At 41.7% G+C, this 24,317-nt stretch overlaps 1 protein-coding gene across 1 annotated transcript in view; it reads right to left on the bottom strand.

The window, feature by feature from the left end:
• XPO7 (exportin 7) overlaps positions 1–24,317 on the bottom strand; it is a 4,001,819-nt gene that overhangs the window by 553,370 nt on the left and 3,424,132 nt on the right. The window lies entirely within an intron of this gene.

The raw sequence follows: 24,317 nt of genomic DNA, 5'->3' as shown, positions 1-24,317 counted from the left end.
TAACAGTGACACAGTGGTGACTGCGGTGGGAGTCCCCTGATACAAATTTTGCAATTTTATTGTAGCAGGCTTTGAGTTTCTTTAGGTCTGATAGTCGAAGATTTGAGAGTATGGGGTGATGCATAGCATACGGTTGAGATTAGTTGGGAAGTTGCGGTAGAGATTCTGGCTGGTTTGGTTAGGTATTGTTGGTTTCTATACAAGGCACCCAGTTTTTTGTGGACTTTTTTATTGTGAGTGATATGCGAGTGTCAAATTTGAGTTTGTCAATCTGTACACCAAGTAGCTTAGTGTGGGCTGTTGGTGAGATGGAAGTGTTGTCTTTGGCAAGTATGTTGAAATGGGGGATGTTCGGGGTAGATTTTGAGGGTTGAAAGATGAGGAGTTTGGTCTTATTTGGGGTGAGGAGGAGTTGAGCATTTAATAGCCAACTTTCAACAGAAGAGAAAGATGCTTGAGTGATCTGTTGTAGTTCTGTTAGAGTTGGAGCTGACCAGATGAGAGTGGCGTCATCTGCATACTGTATGAGGGAAGCATGTTTGGTGGCGGTGTGCAGGTCATTGGTAAAAATGGAGAAAAGCAAGGGGCCAAGGATGGAGCCTTGGGGAACACCAAGAGTAACAGGGAGATGAGAGGATAGATCGTTGTGCCAGACAACTGACTGCTGGCGGCCCTGTAGATAGCTGTGGAACAAACTGATGGCAGGTATGGAAAAGGAGAGGTTGGAGAGTGCAGAGAGTAGAAGATCATGTGATACAATATCAAAAGCCTTTGATAGGTCAAGAAATACAGCAGAGGAGAAAAGGCCATTGTTTTTATGTTGGAGAATGGTGTTAGTGAAGGAGAGGAGAGCAGAGCAGTTGTGGTGCTATGGTGTGGTTTGAAACCATGCTGTGTGGAGGAGAGGAGATTATTGTCTAGGAGATAATAGGAGATCTGTGAGTTGATACATTTTTTGAGTATCTTGGAGAGGAATACAGTAACTAGCATAATCCTTGCCAGTAGGGTACAACGCTTACCTTCATTAGTTAGACTCCTGATACTTTTTTCCAGCTCTTAGCTCCTAGATAGGGCTCTGCCCATTCCACTCCCGCTCACTTCACTCGGGTTCGTTCCACTCCTCTACCCTACCCCCTCTCCCACCCACCCCCTAGCTCATTTGCTTTATACCTAACATTACCACACCCACACCTAACCCCTATCCCTCAGCCAATAACACAAACCACACCCCCTCTCCCTCCTTTGCTCTCATATTACACATTCTACACATAGTACCTCCCCCACTCTCAAAGCTGAGACAATCCATCCTACCTATACACTAATCAGGACCCCTACACATTCCACAGGGTTCTCGCTATACAATCCTACCGCTTCTGACAAACCAAACGTGTACTCCCATCAAATAATCCTAACACTAGCACTCACTATCACAGCCCACCTAACCTCACTCCACTTGAACAACATTACAATCTTCAACGTAAGTCACCCTACCTCATCCTCACTTCCAACATTCATTATCTACCCCTTACTCATCTCACCCAAAATCTTTAACCACACCACCTATAACCAACACCCCTACAAATTCCTCTATTATCAAAGCAAATTTAGGGTAGTCATATTGTCGCCTCACAGTAAGACGCTGTCCGGTTCGATTCTCAGCTAGAGCGTCTTCTGCGTGGAGACATGCATGAATGGGCGTACCTTTATTGAAGGTTGTGCATCAGGCCTGGCAAGCCGGTACGTAAAAATCAACTGCCAATCATTAGCGGACCGGAGTTTCCACTGTGGCAACCCCTAACCGGGAAAAGCTGAAAGACACAAACAAACAATACAATGTGACTTAGCTTTCTCCAAATACCTACAACCCATGATAAACATTGCCTCTCACCTACTATGCAGTCGTGATATCAACCCCAACCCAGGTCCAATAAGTCCTACAAATCACCAGAACCAGCCTAGAACCAATACTAGCCTACTTAAGAGAAAACCTGCTATTCTAATGATAAATCATAACATAAGAAGCATCCTTAATGAAACTACTGAGCTCCATGCAACCATAGCATTATACTTACCTGACATTATCTTCCTCACAGAAACATGGCTTTCACCACACATTAAAAATGAAGTATTATTTCCCCCCTGGTTACAAAATATTATGAAAATACCATACAGCTAAAAGAGGAGGTGGAGTTGCTCTCCTATATCAGAACAACATCAATGTTGAATTATTTAGCATAGAAATTCCAACATTTAATAATGCAGAGATCCTACTTGCAAATGTAAGACTAAATACACAAAAACAGCTCAATACCTTAGGATCATATATCCCTCTCCAGGAGATATCAAAACCCAAGAATCTCTTCTCCAATGGACATCAGAAACCCTCCCCCATGAAATCATTATACTAGGAAACTTCAATATTGACTGGACCTCACTTATACCACCCCACCCCTCAAATCATATTAACCTTTATGGATTCTCACAGCTTATACAAAACCCTACTAGGGTAGACAAAACCTCAAAAAAAGAATCAATACTAGACTGGATTCTCATCAATCGCCCATCTTCCACCCATAATTTTGGTACACTACCCGGTATTCTAAGCGACCACCTCCCAACCTTCTTCAGAGACCAAACTAAACTCACTAGAACTAGCTCTCTTAAACACATCAGATACAGTAAAAACTTCAGGGCTGACAACCTTAATACAGCCCTTAAACACTCTAACTGGTCCCCTCTTTTATCACTTCCTTTAGATGAAGCAGTTGAGTAATTCAACACTATCTTCTTAGGCCTTCTCAACCAACTTGCTCCATCAAGACAGATCTGCACTAAAAAGTACAGTTGGGCACACTTACCATAAATGTAGATGTTTGAGTGTATTCACTGTTGCAGTCATTATACTTGGGTTATCCTGCTGGCAGGCTACCCTCAGTCGGCCTGAATTCCAAAGTCTAAGTCCGGTGTCGGCTGCTGTCGCCTATTCCCTGACGTCAGTGCGCCAGGGGTATAAAAGATGCAGCTGATGCCATTTTCTTCAGTTTTTCTTGCCCCAGATGTCAAGATGCCCCCAAAAGGGTAGGCTAAAAATATGCCAATAAAACATGCATGCATGCACCAAAATATATTATACCTTCATCTACAAGCAAATACACCACATAGGTTGTATAGATTAGAGAAGTGCAGAAAAGTTCCAGCGAAGATATGGGGGATGGTGGGTGGGTAACCTGGACTGCAACAGTGAATACACTCGAACATCTACATTTATGTTGTGTACACAACTGTACTATGTCCTTCGTGTTTCACTGTTGCAGTCATTACACTTGGGTTGAATCCCAAAGCTACGGTTGGGAGGCTGGAGCTAAATAGCATTAGGAGCGGCTATGAGGCCCTGCAGAACTGTAGTGGCAAAGCCTGCACTGGATTTAGAGTAGAGTGGTAAATGACAGTGCTTTGTAAAGGTGTGCACTGAACTCCAGGTAGCAGCCTCTAAAATGTCTTTGGTTGGTACTCCCCTGAGGAAGGCTGCTGAAGTGGCTGCTGCTCTGGTTGAATGTGACCTAATGCCCTTAGGCACTGGCTTGCCATGTTGTGAATAGCAGAAACGAATACAGTGGCCTATCCACTTTGAAATAGTCTGAAATTGAGATAGCCTTTCCTTGTGATCCTGCAACATATGCCACTAGTAGTTGCTCTGTTTTTCTGAAAGCTTTGGTTCTGTTCAAGTAGAAGCGTAGCTGTCTGTGTATGTCCAAAGAATGCAGAATTCTCTCCCCTTTATTCTGTGGGATTGGATAAAAAGTAGGCAGATGAATAATTTGGTTAAGGGTCACACTGGACACTACCTTAGGCATAAATGTTGGGTTTGTCCTCAGAGAAACCCTGTCTGGATAAAAAATGATAAAAGGTTCCACAGCCATGAGTGCCTGTAGCTCCGAGACTCATCTTGCAGAGGTTATTGCTAGGAGCAGAGCTGTTTTCCAAGATAAATACTTTATATCAGCTGTAGCAGCTGGCTCAAAAGGAGGCAGGGTGAGTTTTTCCAAGACATAATTGAGGTCCCATGCAGGTATTGATGATCTCCTTGGAGGCCTTAAGTTTTTGGCTCTTCTGAGGTACTGCCTTAACAAGGGATGAGAAAAGATTGGTGGCTCTGTATTGTAATGAGCCGAAATGGCAGAGGGATGAATTTTAATTGATGAAAAGGATAGGCCTTTGTCCAGCATCTCAGTTAAGTATTGCAAAATCTGAGGAATATTTGGTACAGCTGTGTCAATTCCTTGTGCCTGGTTCCAAGCACAGAATCTCTTCCATTTTCCAGCGTAAGATTTTCTGGTAATGGGCCTTCTGGCCTCCAAAATGACATCCATCACAGCTTTAGAGAGAGGAGCGTTTTGCATGACTACGTTATCTGCCATGCTGCCAGATTTAAGGTCTTTAGTTGGCTGTGCAGGATCTGATTGTTTTGTTGGGACAGTAGATGAGGTATTTGAGGCAAGGTCCAAGCCGGGCATTGAGACAAGTTCCTTAGGATTGGATACCAGTACTGGCAGGGCCAGTCTGGGGCAATCAGTATCATCTTTGGCTTCTCTTGTCTGACCTTTAGGAGTACCTTGGGGAGGAGAGGCAGTGGAGGAAAGGCATATACTGCTAAGCATTTCAAGCTGAAAGATAGGGTGTCCACTTTCCATGCTTGTCTGCGATAAGTCCTTGTGCAGAATCTTTTTAGTTGGTAGTTGTGAGGACAGGCAAATAGATCTATATCCGGGCATCCCCATTTCCTTGTTATCATGCTGAAGACTTGTGGATCCAATTTCCACTCGTGGGGCTCCATGAGGTTTCTGCTTAGTTCGTCTGCCAGAGTATTTATCTTTCCTGGCAGGAATTGTGCCTGCAGATGTACTTGGTAAGTCAATGCTGTGTCCCACAAAGTCATGGCTAGTCTGCAAAGGGGGTAAGAATGAGTGTCTCCCTGCTTGTTTATATACCACATGACCGTGGTGTTGTCTGTCTTTACCAGTAGTTGTCCTGGATGAAGTAGGTCCTTGAAGGCTGTCAGGGCATTCTGAACAGCTAGCATCTCTTTTTAATTGATATGTAGATGCATTTGGCTTGCGGACCATGTGCTTTGAATATATCGTCCTGCCATGTGGGCCCCCCAGGCATAATCTGATGCATCCGTTGTTAATGTCTGCCTGGCTGGGGGTAAAGTGAATGGCTGTCCCTTGTTCTGGTGACAAGCCTTCACGCACCATCGAACTCCTGCTGCAGGCAGGGAATGAGGGTAATTATTGTTTCCAGACTGTGGCAATGTTGAGTCCAAACACTTTTTAGGAACCATTGAAGTTTCCTCATATACAGTCTCACATATGGAATTAGAAGAATGCAGGATGCCATGAAGCCCAAAGCCTGCAGAATTTTTCTTGCAGATAACTGGGCCTTTGCTGCCAACAGGTTGAAATAGGTAGTCAGTTGCCTTTGTTTGTCTGGCGTGAGATAAGCCATCTGGGCAGTTGCATTTAAGCTTGCACCCAGGAATATTATCTCTTGAGAGGGTACTAGTTTTGATTTCTTTTCACTGACTGTGTACCCTAGGCCTGTTAGAAATCTCTTTACAAATGCCAGATGCTGTAGTAGAATGTCCTTGTTCTCCGCTTGAATGAGGCAGTCATCCAAGTAAGGATATATTTGTATTCCTCTTTGTCTGCAGAATGCAATTACTGGTGCTAGGCACTTTGTGAAAACCCTGGGCACAAGTAGATAAGCCAAAGGGCAGTGCAGAGAATTGGTAGTGCATTGAGCCAGCTTTGAATCTGAGGTATCTTCTGCATGTTTGTCTGATTGGGACATGCAGGTATGCCTCTTTTAGGTCTAAAGTCACAAGCCAAGCCTTCTTGCCCAGCATGGGCAGAAGTTGCTGTAGAGTCAACATTTTGAATTTTGGTATATCCAGATATGTGTTTAGAATAGATAGGTCCAGTACTGGTCTCCAGGTTTTGTCCTTTCTTGGTACCAATAACAGTCTTGAATAAAATCCTTGTCCCTTCTCTTGCTCTGGTACTTGTTGAATGGCCCTTATGTCCATGAGGGATGAGACTTGCTTTTGTGCCTCTGCCCATTGATGTTTTGGCAGGTCTGGCCAACCGTTTGTCCTTGGCAGGGTATGGAAGTGAAACTTGTAGCCTTGTGACACTATGTCTAGGACCTATTTGTCCTGGGTTATTATGTGCCAATTTTGAGAAAAAAGTGCTAGTTTTCTCCCTAAAGGTGCTGCCAGAAGATAAGTGCTTGGTGCAGGCAGGTGGAAGTCATTGGGACTGTTTCCTGTATGGCTGTGCTTTGTCTTCTCCACTTTTGGAGGTAGAAGCACCCCAATGTTTAGACCTGTACGAACATTGGGGCTGGGATCTGCCTCTTGGGCATCTGTATCTGCCCCTTTGTGGTCTGTCTGACACTGGAAAGGACAAATTCTTTGTAGGCCAGTGTCTGCTAAATCTTAGAGGCTGTACCTGTAAGAAATCCTTAACCGTTTGCATAGATTTAGCTTTGTCCTCCATTTTCTTCAACACCTCTTCTGCTTTAACAGCAAACAAGGTATCATGCTGTAATGGGGCATCTAATAATTTCGCTTTGACATGATCAGGCAGATTTTGTTCCTTTAACCAAGCATGCCTCCTGATGACAGAACCTGTAACAGCGGCTCTGCAGGAGGCCTCCAAAGAATCAAAATCACATTGCAAAGTATGCTTTCCAACTTGTTCAGCTGCATGCAATAAATCCTGCATTTCTTTGTTTTCTGCACATTCAGAATTTATCAGCATTTTCTGTTTAAGCAGTGACATAACATATTGCTGATATTTGAGCATATGAAACTGACAATTTAAAGCCCTTATAGCCAAGGTAGCAGAAGTGTAAATATTTTTTCCCCCATTTGTCCAATGCCCTAGAATCCCTGTCAGAGAGGGTAGGTTTTTTTGCAGCGGAAGCCTTAACCCCTTTGGGACCCAGAGAGATAGTTTCTGGGTCAGCAGCGTGGTTTTTGAAAAGGAGTTTATGAGAGTCAGGAACCCTGTAGTACCTGTTCGGCTTAACAGGAGCTGGAGGTAAGGTGTCAGTGGTCAGAATGGACTCTGAAAATACATCATCAACAATGTGTAACACAGGTGGAATAGCTACGGGTCTGTGTTGTGGTAGTAAAAAGAAGTCTCTGAGCCTTTTCTTAGATTCTGAAAAATCTTGCCTCTCCCAGTGGAAATGCTCCTTTATGGTATGCAAGGTTTCCCCAAAGGAGTAATCCTCAGGAGGAGAGGCTGAAGGGATAGATTCTTCAGCATCAGAATCCTCATAGGGAGGAAGAGAGTATTCCTGATCAGAAGAGGAATCAGATGAAATGGAAACCTGATCTGAAGATTCATATTCTGTCTCTTGCCTAGGCCTTTTTTATCAGGTGGGTGATGGGAACCCCTGATCAAAGTAATTAAGTCTTCGGCCATTTTGAGCATCTGTTTTTTGGGCATGGAGGCCTGTCCATGAGGCTGTTGTACTTGTTTCTTTGTCTTTAAAGGTGCTTTAGTTTTTGCCTTTGAAGCTCAAGTCGTTTTAATGTATAATTGAGTAGGTCTGAAAACACCCTCAGAAGCCGATGCCTGCTCAGCAGCTCCGGACCCATCTGAGGGAATAGTCTCAGAAGGTCCAATACCTTGAGCTTCCAGCAGTCTAGTCGACTCAACGTGGGAGTTGGTAGCGGCCTGCGGGTCTAAAGTAGCGGGCGTCAGGGGGCTGCGAAGGCGCCTCATTGAGAACCGGTGACTGGCTTAGAAGAAGCCCCGTCATCGGTTTTGGACCTCGGATGTCTGTCCTTTTCTTTTTCCTTGCTTTCTTGTGAATTCCGGTAGTGGAATGGCTATCCGACATCGTATAATTAAATCTTCTGCCAAAATAGTGTAATGCAAAATCGTACCAACGCATAATAGTGCGTTGGTTAAATCTAGCACAAAACTGACAACTAGCAACGTCGTGGTCAGGGCCTAGGCAAGGAATACAGTAAGAATGTAAGTCCTTATGAGGTATTTGCTTCCCACAAGAAATACAATTAACTTTTTCTGACATCGGTCTGGAGCAAGAAAAAAGTTTCCCCAATGGGGTACTTAGCTTTTAATGAAGACTTCGGATCTGAAATTCGAACACGAAAATCACAGGAGTCAGCCGACCGGCACTTGCGAACTGCTTATGCTTCGGGCACCGCGCAGCAAGAAAGACTGAAGAAAATGGCATCAGCTGCATTTTTTATACCCCTGGCGCACTGACGTCAGGGAAGAGGCGACAGCAACCAACGCCGGACCTAGACTTTGGAATTCAGGCTGACTGAGGGTAGCCTGCCAGCAGGATAACCCAAGTGTAATGACTGCAACAGTGAAACACGAAGAACATCCATCTATCCCCCATGGCTCACCAAGAGCACTAGGCAATTTATGAAACAAAGAGACAAAGCATGGGGCACCTGGTGCAAAAACAAAACTACTCCTAATAGGCAAGCATTCTTACAACTGTGAAACACTGTTAAAAAGCAAATCAGACTAGACAAACAAAAATACTACAGTGAAATTCAAACTAAGCATAATACCAACCCACAAAAAGTTCTGGGCCGGTATAAACAGTATTCTCCAGCCAGGTAAATCACCAACTCCTCATCCAAACATAGACACCATCTCTATAAACACAACCACCCAATTCAATGAGTTCTTTACCAACTCTATATTAAAACTGTCAACACAGCCACACTCCTCAACCCCCACTATACTAGATAACTCATCAAATAACGCTAACACCTTCACCCTTCAACCTGTACCACCTTACACAATCTATAGACACCTAACCAAACTTAAACCCACCACCTTAGCAGTAGACAAACTACCTTCCAAATTTCTACAAATACCCGCCAATGCCATTTCCTACCCAGTCTCTATAATCATTAACAGATCTCAGAACAAAAGGTGCCACTTCTCTAGAAAAATCTCCTACATTATACCAATTCACAAAGGGGGCAACTCCATGACCTAACAAACTACTGCCCTACAGCTATACTTTCCCCACTGGCTAAAATAATGGAAAAACGTATCCACACCCAGGTCCTAACACATCTCCTCTCCAACAATCTTCTTGCGAAACTCAACATGGATTCCATCCCAACCACAGCACTATCACTGTACTCATCCATTTTAGTAACCTAGCAAATAAGCAACCCAACAACGGCCAACTCATGTCTGAAGTTTTCCTTGACATATCAAAGGCATCTGATCAAAGGAGTCTCCCATACAAAACTAATAACATCACTCTCAATTAAAACTAACTACCCCCACTCTGTTATGGTTTCAGGACTATTTCTCCCAACGCCAACAAGCTGTTCAGTGGAAAAACTCCCTTTCCCCCATACTTCCTGTAAAAATAGGAGTACCCCAAGAATCAATCCAAGGACCCTTACTTTTTACTATATTTACAAATAATCTTCACAAAGCCACTCCTCTAGCAAACCTGGTTCAATACACTGATGACTCCACATTAATCTGCTCTGCCCCCACCCTCCAACAACTTCAAATAAAGACCCAAGAAGCCTTTACATCCATGGAAACCTGGCTAATAAACTCCCAGCTAATACTAAATCCTAAAAAGACCCAACTTATGCCCTTCAATCCTTCCAAAGCAGCAGCACCTACTCCCCCAGTCTCTATTTCTGCATTAGATAATACCCCTATATCCTCAGTCACACAAACCAAATTACTAGGGTTCATTACTGACAATATGAAATTTGACAAACACATAGGTCATACAATAACCAAAAAATCAACAAAAAACTAGGTACTCTTCACAGATATAAAAACTTCCTAACCAGCAACAGTAAAGTTACCCTAGCTCGTACCCATCTTCTCTCTACCTCACTGTATGCTTCCTCCTGTCCTAATTAATCCAAACAATTACAGATATAAAAACTTCCTAACCAGCAACAGTAAAGTTACCCTAGCTCGTACCCATCTTCTCTCTACCTCACTGTATGCTTCCTCCTGTCCTAATTAATCCAAACAATTACAGATATAAAAACTTCCTAACCAGAACAGTAAAGTTACCCTAGCTCGTACCCATCTCCTCTCTACCTCACTGTATGCTTCTCCTGTTCTAATTAATCTAAACAACTACAGATATAAAAACTTCCTAACCGGATCAGTAAAGTTACCCTAGCTCGTACCCATCTCCTCTCTACCTCACTGTATGCTTCTCCTGTTCTAATTAATCTAAACAACTACAGATATAAAAACTTCCTAACCGGATCAGTAAAGTTACCCTAGCTCGCACTCCATCCTCTCTACCTCACTGTATGCTTCTCCTGTTCTAATTAATCTAAACAATTACAGATATAAAACTTCCTAACCGGAACAGTAAAGTTACCCTAGCTCGTACCCATCTCCTCTCTACCTCACTGTATGCTTCTCCTGTTCTAATTAATCTAAACAACTACAGATATAAAAACTTCCTAACCGGATCAGTAAAGTTACCCTAGCTCGTACCCATCTCCTCTCTACCTCACTGTATGCTTCTCCTGTTCTAATTAATCTAAACAATTACAGATATAAAAACTTCCTGACCGGAACAGTGAAGTTACCCTAGCTCGTACCCATCTCCTCTCTACCTCACTGTATGCTTCTCCTGTTCTAATTAATCTAAACAACTACAGATATAAAAACTTCCTGACCGGAACAGTGAAGTTACCCTAGCTCGTACCCATCTCCTCTCTACCTCACTGTATGCTTCTCCTGTTCTAATTAATCTAAACAACTACAGATATAAAAACTTCCTAACCGGAACAGTAAAGTTACCCTAGCTCGTACCCATCTCCTCTCTACCTCACTGTATGCTTCTCCTGTTCTAATTAATCTAAACAATTACAGATATAAAAACTTCCTAACCGGAACAGTAAAGTTACCCTAGCTCGTACCCATCTCCTCTCTACCTCACTGTATGCTTCTCCTGTTCTAATTAATCTAAACAATTACAGATATAAAAACTTCCTAACCGGAACAGTAAAGTTACCCTAGCTCGTACCCATCTCCTCTCTACCTCACTGTATGCTTCTCCTGTTCTAATTAATCTAAACAATTACAGATATAAAAACTTCCTAACCGGAACAGTAAAGTTACCCTAGCTCGTACCCATCGCCTCTCTACCTCACTGTATGCTTCTCCTGTTCTAATTAATCTAAACAATTACAGATATAAAAACTTCCTAACCGGAACAGTAAAGTTACCCTAGCTCGCACTCCATCTCCTCTCTACCTCACTGTATGCTTCTCCTGTTCTAATTAATCTAAACAATTACAGATATAAAAACTTCCTAACCGGAACAGTAAAGTTACCCTAGCTCGCACTCCATCGCCTCTCTACCTCACTGTATGCTTCTCCTGTTCTAATTAATCTAAACAATTACAGATATAAAAACTTCCTAACCGGAACAGTAAAGTTACCCTAGCTTGTACCCATCGCCTCTCTACCTCACTGTATGCTTCTCCTGTTCTAATTAATCTAAACAATTACAGATATAAAAACTTCCTAACCGGAACAGTAAAGTTACCCTAGCTCGTACCCATCTCCTCTCTACCTCACTGTATGCTTCTCCTGTTCTAATTAATCTAAACAACTACAGATATAAAAACTTCCTAACCGTAACAGTAAAGTTACCCTAGCTTGTACCCATCTTCTCTCTACCTCACTGTATGCTTCTCCTGTTCTAATTAATCTAAACAACTACAGATATAAAAACTTCCTAACCAGAACAGTAAAGTTACCCTAGCTCGTACCCATCTCCTCTCTACCTCACTGTATGCTTCTCCTGTTCTAATTAATCTAAACAATTACAGATATAAAAACTTCCTAACCGGAACAGTAAAGTTATCCTAGCTCGTACCCACCTTCTCTCTACCTCACTGTATGCTTCTCCTGTTCTAATTAATCTAAACAATTACAGATATAAAAACTTCCTAACCGTAACAGTAAAGTTACCCTAGCTCGTACCCATCTCCTCTCTACCTCACTGTATGCTTCTCCTGTTCTAATTAATCTAAACAACTACAGATATAAAAACTTCCTAACCGTAACAGTAAAGTTACCCTAGCTCGTACCCATCTTCTCTCTACATCACTGTATGCTTCCTCCTGTCCTAATTAATCCAAACAAGAGCGATTTAAACAAGCTATCAGTATGCTACAACAAAACAGCAAAATTTGCCACAAACTCCTCCTATTACATCCACCAATGTCAGGCCCTAAACCAGCTTTCATAGCATGAACTCCCTAACACCTTAGCTCCAAATCATCTTCTTCCATCTCACTAAATACTGTATCAACCTGACAAAACTCCAGCCTTACAAGACCTGATCATCCTCTACTCCAGTAACCGAGAACTTAGATCCAGTAACAAGGCACTAATCGCAATCTCCAAAAGCCATTACAACTCTGGTGACTCCCCGTATTCTAGCAACATTGCCAAGACATGGAACTCCCTACCACTACAAATCAGGGTGCAACCTAATAAAACCATCTTCAAAAAAAAACAGATTATTTCCCACCTACACAATTCCTGGACATGCAACTGCCTAGCACCTGCCTGACATATTCTAACTCCTTTCTCCTACCCACTATCCAGCCTCTTTAAAACTCCTACAGATGCACTACATATCACACATGACTTACCAACTCACTGCCCCATCTATACCCACTAACTCTCCCCTAGACCAAGTTGAAAAGCTTTTCCTTAAAATGTCAATGCACCTCATATGAACTTGTCTATATTCTCCTCCTTTTTCAGTTTTTCCTTTCTTGTCTTATCTTCGGTACATCTTCAAGATTATCTCTACTAAACATACGGTATTAACAGCAATCATATGTTACTATCTGCTATACTTTTAATTGTATGTCTAAACCATTATCCTTATATAAATATCTTATGCAATCATATGTTACTGTCTGCTACACTTTTATAACTGAATGTTTAAATACCTTATGAACAGTATGTTAGCAATTGTTCTGGAGCTTTTCTCCCTGGGCCTCAGCTGAAAACGGACAACTCTGTCTAGTCAGACCTCCCCGGTAAACAAATGTAAAATAAAAATAAATAAATAAATAAAATATCTTGCCATTCCCTTTCCCAATATTCATGATGAACTAAATTACGTGCGATTCTACCTACAGACTTGCATTTAGCCTTCCCATACACGAAATGCCACTCAGAACCACCAGTCATACTTCCCGACCTCACTGTGTAAGAAATCTGGACAAAGGCAAACATGAGTAGACAAAGCCCCAAAAAATAGGCACAGATTTTAAACACTGCTGTCATAAACTTAGAAAGTTACGAGAATAAAAGGATTTATTTTAGCACGTATTTTCAGAAGGATATAAAGTCTGAAATTTAAACGTCATTATTTAGTCACTTCAGACCTCAGTGATTTGCCAGAAACCACAAATTTTATGAGGAACAGGCCAAAAAATAAGGGACAAAATGTGGACACTGTGAAAATCTGGACAGTTGAGAGGTATGCCACTGGTGTCTCACCATGATTTATCTAGTCGTCTAGTTTGTATGTGGGGAGGAGGACGGTGACGTGACTTCTCTCAGTCCCCATTCTGGTGTGTTTATCCATAAAAATAAGAAGGTATCTACCAGACAGTTTGAACTTGTTATTGTGCCTTTTGTGTCATAAATTAATTTCCCCCAGAACAGAATTCAACAGATTGCTTAATGTGACTTGTGCTTTTTAACAAAGTTATACTGCTCTGTGTCAAAGTCATGTTTAATGGGCAGATGTAAGTTCTGTCACTGGCTATCATCATCACGATGACTCTGAATATGCCACAATTGCTTGACTGGTTAAAAAAGTTCATAGAGGGTAGTAGATATTGATTTAAAACTTGACTGAATAAATTACAGTTCACAGACAGTAAATATTTCTCTCTACAAAATTCCGTAAAGACAGTTACACCGATGTTCCTAATGTTGTACAGTAACATCACCATTATCTGGGACTCAAGCAACCAGCACTCTTAAGCAACCGGCATTTGACTGGCTTGTATGCTGGCATACGATCCAATCAAAAATTGTAAAGAGGAGCCACATCTACTCAATGCAGAACAGTTCCGCATTGAGTAGAAGAGGCTCCCCTTTGTGATTTTTGAAGAGCCAATCAAAAATCCGAAAGGGGAGCCTCTTTTGTTCAATGCAATACAGCGACAACCGGGACATACACTTAACCAGCATCTACCTTATCCCCATGGGTGCCGGTTAAGTGAGACTTTACTGTAGTATACTTCCTCAGTCTCCTTGGTCACACCTTCTGGGTGATACTTCACTCCCAAAGGTGACTTTCAGGGGCTCAGCTGCCCATTGATATATTATTACTACTTTTGTACTCATCAGAGTGACTAAGACCAGTGCACATTTCTCTGTCTTGAAGCTTGTATTCATAAACACTTTCTGCTCATACTTCCTCTCTTTAAAAATGCTTCTTATAATTCTTAAGAGCCTCTCCTCTCAGCAATGCTTACCACTTTTTCCATCAAGAAACTGATATTTGGCCCATATCTGCTGCACTTATTTGCATGAAATATTTCTCAGTCCCAATGTCTGAAGGAAAGCAGAAACCCATCTGTATGTGTGAAACCGTGCTTCCATAATTTGATGTGTAAGTGCAGCACAGGCACCTGTAAATTGTTATAATTAACTATGTACAAATTCAGCCGAAAGATGAATCTCCTCTCCCTTATACTTCTCTCATAATTGTCTATACCTTAAAAGTTAATTATAGTAATCCCTATCTAAATATCACTATGCAGTAACCAGTATCAAGTAAATGAAGTGTAGAATAAGCTGAAGTATTTTACTTCTGTCACCTCTGTATTCCACTTATAACAAAGAACCACACTTAAGTGCACCATCAACTACAAACTTTTTACAAGTCACTTGGTGCACTGCCTTAGATCATTGGTTTAGTCCCACTATGTTCCGTTACTCTATCCCAAAATTCCATCCCCTTAGTCTAAATGTATCCTCATCTAGATTTGCCTAACTATATTAAGCAAGCACTGTCTGTTTTCAATTAAGCAAACATACCGTTCACTATCTTGCAATAGCAATATAACTTATCAGCACTATTACATATACCCATGTAATTTACCTCTCGTTCACCATTTCAAATATTTCTCCCAACATTATCTCTTTTCTCACAACCTAACTTATTCTGTACTCCCCTTTCATCACACACACACCTTTTTTCTTTCTACTCTGCCACTACCATATCACTAATCTTAATTTCTACATCGATTTTTCTTACTGTAGCACTCCATTAAGAACTTCTAACAGCGAACAATACACCTGGCTAAGCCAGTACTGTAGCACCCCATTCCCTGGACATGGTACATGGGCCTGCCATGCCACAGTGGCTTGTGCCCATCACTGAAGCGGAAAGCTATACTGTCAGTAGTTTTACTACCAACAGGATAGTACAGTTGTGTACACTTACCATAAATGTAGAAGTTTGAGTGTATTCACTGTTGCAGTCATCACATTTGGGTTATCCCTGCCAGGGTAGCCCTCAGTTGGCCCAAATACCAGAGGCTTAGTATTTCTGTGTCAGTAAAATGAGCATACCTCCTAATGCTAAAGTACAGCTATCAGTAACAAGTAAAAACAGTACTCAAAATGAAGCGCTGTACAACGATGGCCAATGAAGTACGATTCTCTTGAGAAATAAGTAGCGTAATTAAATGAAATAAAACTTATAAAAGTGCAGCATATATATAAAAAGACTTGCACGAATTTCCAATGCTTCAATTAAATGCACTTACAAGATATCCACACTGTGAATGCAGTTACAGATCTGAAGAAGATACCAAAAGCGCTTATCGTTTGGAATACAGAGGTACTGTTTTATTCAATACCAAGATTTTAACTCGATATGAAGATTTTAATAATTTTTTCTACAATAAAATGATTTTAACTGCCACTAAAGCCAGAAGCTCTTATTGGAACTGCTTGACTGGTTAAGCTGTAATTACAGTTAGCTAGTTTTACAGCAGCTACTACATCTTCAGTGTGGATACTTTGTACATCAGACTTAAAAGACTGGACACCTTGGAACCATTATTTTGCTACAGTGTAACTGCATTCACAGCGTGGATATCTTGTAAGTGCATTTAATTGAAGCATTGGAAATTCATGCAAGTCTTTTTATATATATGCGGCACTTTTATAAGTTTTATATAATTTAATTACGCTACTTATTTCTCAAGAGAATCGTACTTCATTGGCCATCATTGCACAGTGCTTCATTTTGAGTACTAGTATTTCTGTGTCGGTTGCTGTTGCTTCAGGACAGACGTCAGGTTGTCAGTAGTATAAAGTAAGGCAGCTGACGCCATTACATCAGTTTTTCTTGCCCTGTCAGGAGCCCCCAAGTGGGAGCCAGGATATGGTGGAAGAACCCCACCAGTAGAAAGTAAATACCAAAAGTTCCTTATAATAAGAGAGAGAAAAAGGGGGGTGAAGGGAGAGAAACCAAGACTGCAACAGTAAATACACTCGAACATCTACATTTACGGTAATTGTACACAACTGTAACCTCATGGTTACAGTTATTTACTATTTTCCCGCTTTTTACCATTTTTAATATGGTTTAACTTACAATGCATTCAGTATGCTATAATGTTGTAAATGTTGTTTTTTTAACTTGAATGCAGACTTACAACTTAGAGTGACTTCACTTCCAGTGCAAACTATATGCTATGATATTATACATGCTGTTTCCTGTGTTTACTGACCTGGTGATAGAAACAGACATTTATTATTGTACTGCTTAATATTTTACAACTTGTGGCTTTGCTTTTAGTACATTCCAAATGCTATGATGTTATGAATGTTGTTTCTTGTGCTTACTGACCTAGTCATATTGTGTAAATAACAGCTGTAACACAACTCACTTTTCACTTTTTCTTTTGCCCTCCAGCTCTTTCTTCCTGGCTAGCCCCTAGTGTGTGTGGCCTGGTGGACACCTACTCTAAAGGAAATATTCTACACTCCCAGCCAATTGCTCTAGCAACTCCATCAAACCTTGCTGCCTCCACAAAAGCTTCTCCCTGAGTTAATTAAAGTACGTGATAATGTTACCAGACCTTGAACTATTAGTTTGTTTGCCCTGATAGGTACTTTGTCTGCTCTCTGCCAGGAAAGCCAGCAGCCAAACCCCCTTTGTCTTCTATCCTCTTCTTTCCCCTCTGTGGGTTCCACAGGCTTGCTCCCTTCCCCCTTCATTCTAACCTAGACCTGGATTCCCCCTGGTGTACCAAAGGCAATTTCCGCTTTTGTCCACTAGATGGCACCCTCCCCCCACTAATACCTAGTACTACTCACTCACTCCAGCTTTTTCTGTATACCCTTACTTTTCTCTTACTCTCTGCTACATTCTAACACTTCATACTATTACCTTCCTTTTTCCGCTTTTGTCCACTAGATGGCACCCTCCCCCCACTAATACCTAGTACTACTCACTCACTCCAGCTTTTTCTGTATACCCTTACTTTTCTCTTACTCTCTGCTACATTCTAACACTTCATACTATTACCTTCCTTTTTTCCTCTTACCACTTTCACACTCCTGCCCATTCCACGCCACTAATTCAAACTCCCCTCTACTTTCCTTCTCTTTCAACAGCTCACTGATAGGTTTCTGATCCTCTTCTATGTGCTTTGGTTCTTCCCCGCTCCGTTAGCCTCATGGCTCACTCCGCTCCCCTCCCTGCCCCCAAATCCCACCCGCCCCCAGCATCCCTAGCTTTATCCCTATAATAGCCACTCCCCTTCATATCATAAACCTATCACAATCCAAATCCCTGGAAACACCCATTGCTTTTCCCGCTTTTTCTAACTCACTCATCTGAGTGAGTAAGTGAATAAAAAGTATTATTTTCTAATCAACATGAATATGGGAAAAATAGCAATCCTGTGCTTTTTACTATCTCTGTTAGCTAGCTTATACCATATTAGTAAATATGAAGACCAACCATATATAGGTTACCACTTCCCCAAAAAGCAAACAACAGCATTAGGGTCTCAAATTGCACTTAAACTCCACTACCAACAATCCGACCTTTTTAAAGCCAATTTCATCCACTACCATCAAAGCAAAGTTAACCTCAACTATCATAAAACAAGCAATCCCAGAAACTAGCACAAAAATTCAAAAACTCCTAGAATACATCAGTAAAATATCTCAAGGGCTGGAGATATCCACCCCAATCCTGGCCCTACATCAACAAGCAACCCTGTCTGTCCTATGAATCTCCCTAAGACATCCCACTTGCTACAAATTTTCCATCTGAATATTAGAAGTGTCAACAACAAAGTGCATAATTTACATGCACTCCTAGATACTACCGACCAGATATAATGTGTCTAACTGAAACATGGCTAAAGCCAGAGATCAAAGACAATGAACTCATCCCACCTGGATATAATATATACAGGAATGATAGAAACAAAAAAAGGTGCGGAGTCGCTGCACTCTTTAAAACTAACCTTAACGTTACCATTAATCCTACCCAACCACCGCAATTCTCTAATACTGAAATACTCGCCTTAAAGATTCACTTAAACAAAGAAAAAAGTATTAACCTAATTGTTTTATATATCCCCCCCGGGAACAATGTCTATACATTGGAGAATATACTAAACTGGCTAATGAATAACTACCCACAAGAAACTATTATTATGAGTGACGTTAACATTGATTGGTACCTATGCTCTAATGATAATAACCCCACTAACATCAACCTTCATGGTTTCTCACAAATTATCACTACATCCACCAGAATGGGAAACTCTAATCAAAAAGAAAGCATTCTTGATTGGATCCTTATAAACAGTCACCCTCACACATATACGTCCGGAACCCTGCCTAATGAAATTAGTGACCACCTTATCACATATATTACTAAAAATAAACCAGACCACTCCACTGTCCCAGTCTTTAGATCTATAAGAAACAAAAAAAACTTTGACCTCATAAAATTTAAAAATGAGCTGCAATCCTGTAACTGGACACCACTCAAATATCTTCCCCTAGATGAAGCAGTAGAACATTTCAATACCACCTTTCTATCCATACTAGATACCCATGCCCCCAAAAGACTCATCAAAACTAAAACAAAGATTGCCCCTTGGCTCTCAACTGAATCCAAACTTAAAATAAAACTCAGAAATAAAGCTTGGAATACATGGCGTACAACCAAAACAATCCTAGACCGCATTTAAATTCCAACAACTAAGAAATGCAACGAAAAAGCCATAGTAGCTGACAAAAAAATTTTATTGTTTGTTACAGAATAAGCACCAAAATAACCCTCAGAAATTCTGGGCAGGCTTGAATAACCTTCTCCACCCAGGTAAATCATCCACTCCAACTCCTGAAACAGCAATGGATAAAGACCCCATAGAAATAGCCAATACCTTCAATATGTTCTTTACAAACATTACCAAAACCTTAGCCAACCAACTATCCTCTTGTAACCAACCGATCATGGAAACACTACCACAACCTTTAAAGACCTTCTTCCTAAAAAGTGTCCCTACATCTTTAATAAGAGCCCTTTTACAAAAACTGAAACCATCTACCCCCTCTGCAGACCTACTCCCAGCAGAATACCTTCAAAAAGCTGCAGATGTTATAGCCTATCCAGTCTCTATCCTCATTAATCGAACTTTCTCAGAGTCAATAGTACCAACTTTATGGAAAGTATCCCATGTAATACCACTCCATAAAGGAGGGACATCCACTGAATTATCTAACTATAGGCCCATAGCGTTAATGTCCCCATTAGCCAAAATTATGGAAAGATGTATGCACAAACAGCTACTCCACTATCTTATCCATAACAACCTACTAGCCAACTCCCAGCATGGTTTCAGACCCAAACACAGTACCACAACTGCCCTTCTCTCCTTCACTGACACAATAAACCATAACCGTAATGACAAGAAAGTGTCCTCTGCCTTATTTCTAGACCTATCAAAAGCATTTGATATGGTCAACCATCAACTACTCATGGAAACCTTAAAAACCTCTACCTGGATAACTTGACACTAGACTGGTTTAAAGCCTACCTCTCAGACAGGAAACAAGCAGTATTGTGGCAGAATACTCTCCACTTTACTACCAAATACCATTGGGGTCCCTCAAGGGTCCATTTTGGGGCCACTTCTTTTCTCGGTCTTCATTAATGACCTCCATACAGTCATTCCCGAGGCCACCTGTATTCAATATGCGGATGACTCAACACTGGTTTGTTCGGATACATCTCCAGACAGACTATTAACTAAAACCCAAAATTGCTTCACCAAAGTCGAAAACTGGCTATTAGAACGACAGTTAATCCTAAATCCTAAAAAAACTGAATTATTGATCTTTCAACCAACTCACAAAAATCACCTTATTGATGTCTCCATAACATCCAAAAATGGTACTATCATTTCCCCAGACCCCACACAAAATTGCTTGGAGTTACTATTGATAATAAACTGAAATTGACATACATATCAACCTGTCCATCAAAACAGTAAACAAAAATTAGGATCGCTCTATAGAATTAAAACTTCCTAACACCAAGTACTAAAATCACCATTGCCCGAACACATTTGCTCTCCACCCTTCTTTATTCATCTGCAATATTCACCAATCTTAACAAAACCATACTTGATAAACTATCCAGCTCATATAATCATATAGCTAGATTTGCAGCAGGAACTCCATACAGGACCCATCACTGCACCAACCTCAAAAACCTAACATGGATTGAACTCCCCAACCTTGTTAGAATTACCCAACTTACTGAGGTATATAAAATTCTCAAAACCCCAACAATTGTCCTTCACTTCAGAACCTAGTCCTTCTATACTCTAATCTTAACAGTCTACGTTCTGCAAACAGACCACTCATAAAGATGGTCAAAGCTTACAATACTGGAGGAGATGCACTCTTTACAAACGCCGTTGGAAAAGTCTGGAACTCTCTTCCCACCAGTATTCTTTCCTCTACCTCTCTACCCCATTTCAAGAAACAACTGTTTCACCACTATCAGAAGCACTGGCTTTGCCAATGCTCATCTCCTGACTGACATTTCCTAGTCTCTATTATCTACCTGAATTGTTCACTGTCTTCATTTTTTTATTTCCTTATATGCATTGTTAACATATGAATTTTGCAACATGATTGTATGTTTGATATTTGACTGTTTCTCTCTCTGTAATATTATAATTTTGGAAATGTCTGTATTTTGTTTAATGTTGGAGCTTTTCTCCCCGGGCCTCCGCTGAAAAAGGACATTGTATCCAGTCGGATTTTTTTCCCGGTTAACAAATGTAAAATAAAATAAAAATAAATAAAATAAACTGTACTATGTTCTTCGTGTTTCATTGTTGCAGTCATCACATTTGGGCTGATTTCCAAAGCTGAGGAAAAGGGTGGAGGCAGTCAAGAAGACTGGGGGCTGGCTAGGATGCCCTGTATGACTGCAGTGGCAAAGCCTGCCCTGGATTTGGAGAAGATAGGCAGGTGGTAATGCTTGGTGAAGGTAAGAACAGATGTCCATGTTGCTGCCTCCAGGATGTCCCTGGTGGGGACGACTCTGAGGAAAGCTGTAGTGGTGGAGGTTGCTCTAGTAGAGTGAGTTCTGACCCCCTTAGGGGGAGGTTTCCCATGTTGCTTGTAGCAGAAATGGATGCACCGTGCTATCCATTTGGAAATGGTTTGTTTGGATATGGCTTTGCCCTCTGCTCCTGCAGCAAAGCTGACTAAAAACTGATCAGTCTTTCTGAATGATTTAGTCCTGTCTAGATTCTAGATAGTATCTGAGCTGTCTGTGCACATCTAGAGAGTGCAGTATTTTTTCCCCTTGTTTTGTGGGTTCGGGAAAAGGGTGGGCAAATGAATGGATTGGGTGAGAGCCACACTGGACACCACGTTTGGCATGAAGGATGGGTTAGTCCTGAGGGAGACCCTTGTCAGCATGTAAAATGATGAAGGGCTCTACAGCCATAAGTGCTTGTAGCTCGGATACTCTTCTTGCTGAAGTGATGGCCAGAAGCAAGGCTGTCTTCCATGAGAGAAACTTTAATTCTGCTGAAGCTACTGGTTCAAAGGGGGGTAGGGTGAGTTTCTCTAACACAAAGTTTAGGTCCCAAGCTGAAGGTGCTCTTCTGGGTGGCCTCAAGTTCCTAGCCCCTCTGAGGAACTGTATGATGACAGGGTGCGAGAAAAGAGGTTGCTCAGTGTTGAAATGCATAGAGATAGCAGAGGCATGAATTTTTATAGAAGAAAAGGATAGACCACTGTGTAGTAGGTTAGCTAGGTAATCCAGGATGAGAGGTAGGGAGGGCTGTGCCCTACCGACTCTCTTAACTTGGAGCCAGGTGCAGAACCTTTTCCATTTGTCAACATAAGACTTTCTAGTGCTAGGGCGTCTGGCCTCACGTATAACATCTACAACCCGTTTACTGAGATTGGCAGCTTGTACAGTGGACAGGGAATAAGCCAGGCTGCCAAACTGAGGGTCTGCAACTGGGGATGCATGAATTCTCCTTCCCTCTGGGTCAGGAGTGTTAGGATCTGAGGGAGATGCCATGGTGGCAGAGGGGATAGGCAGAGCAGCAGTGGGTATCAGTGCTGGCATGGCCAGTCTGGGTCCTTGGTTTTTCCTCCTTTATTTTGAGCAGTACCCTGGTAATGAGAGGTAGTGGGGGAAAGTACAGTTTTGTACCTACCATAAATGTAGATGCTCGAGTGCTCATACAGCTGCAGTCATAACAGATGGGTTATCCTGCCATCAGGCGGGTCCTCGGTCGGCCGAATTCCAAAGTCTAGGTCCTGCGTCGGTTGTCGTCGCTTCTTCCCTGACGTCAGTGCGGCAGGGGTATAAAAGAGCCAGCCGACGCCATCTTCTTCAGTTTTTCTTGGCCCAGATGTCAGGTGCCCCCAGAAGGAAGGCAAAACATAAACTTATGTAATAATGCAATATAGAATAATAAAAAAAACAGTAGTTTGTAAGCAAATACACCATAAAAGAATACCCCAATCAGGTTGTATGAGAAGGTGTTTGTCATAAGGCCTGTCCTAAGAGGGGATGGAGGGAGGGAAACCTGGACTGCAGCTGTATTAGCACTCGAACATCTACATTTATGGTAGGTACAAAACTGTACTATGTTCATCGTGCATACAGCTGCAGTCATAACAGATGGGTAGAATCCCAAAGCTAAATAGGGGTGGCAGGCACTAAGTGGAACTAGGAGCAGCAAGGATGCCCTGCAAGACTGCTGTGGCAAAGCCCGCTCTAGATTTAGAGTCAAGTGGAAGGTGATAGTGTTTGGAGAAAGTGTGCACCGAACTCCAAGTGGCTGCTTCCAAAATGTCCTTGGTAGGAACCCCCCTGAGGAAAGCTGCAGAGGTAGCTGTGGCCCTTGTGGAGTGGGACCTGATGCTTGAAGGCACAGCTTTTCCATGGAATGAGTAACAAAAGCATATGCAGTGGGCTATCCATTTTGAGATTGTCTGTTTGGAGATAGCCTTTCCTTGAGCACCTGTAGCATAGGACACAAAGAGTTGCTTGGATTTCCTGAATGGCTTTGTCCTGTCCAAATAATAACGTAGCTGTCTGTGAATGTCCAAGGAATGCAGTAGTCTTACCTACCTTTTACCCTAACCCACAAAACAAAGGGGAAAGTGGATAGTCTGAGTCAAGGCTACACTGGATACTACCTTTGGCATAAAGGTAGGGTTGGTTCGTAAGGAAACTCTGTCCTGATGGAAAATGATGAAAGGTTGCACAGCCATGAGGGCCTGTAGTTCCGAAACCCTGCGTGCCAGAAGGAAGGCTGTTTTCCATGACAAATATTGTAGTTCTGTTGAAGCAGCTGGCTCAAATGGAGGAAGGGTCAGTTTTTCCAATATGAAGTTGAGGTCCCAAGCAGGGACTGGTGGTTTCCTTGGGGGTTTTATATTCTTAGCCCCTCTGAGGAACTGTCTTAAGAGAGGATGAGAGAATAAAGGAGGATCTGTGTTGTATTGTGCAGAAATGGCTGAAGCATGGATTTTGATGGAGGAGAAGGAAAGTCCACTGTTTAACATCTCAGCTAGGTACTGTAATATTTGAGGTATATTTATTACCCAAGGATTCTGGCCCTTTTTCTGATTCCAGGCACAAAACCGCTTCCATTTGGTGGAGTAGGCTTTTCT

Source organism: Protopterus annectens, chromosome 9.part0, assembly GCF_019279795.1.
Source record: "Protopterus annectens isolate FY-2018-M chromosome 9.part0, PAN1.0, whole genome shotgun sequence".
Lineage (NCBI taxonomy): Eukaryota > Metazoa > Chordata > Ceratodontiformes > Protopteridae > Protopterus > Protopterus annectens.
This window is presented reverse-complemented; position numbering and strand designations above follow the sequence as displayed.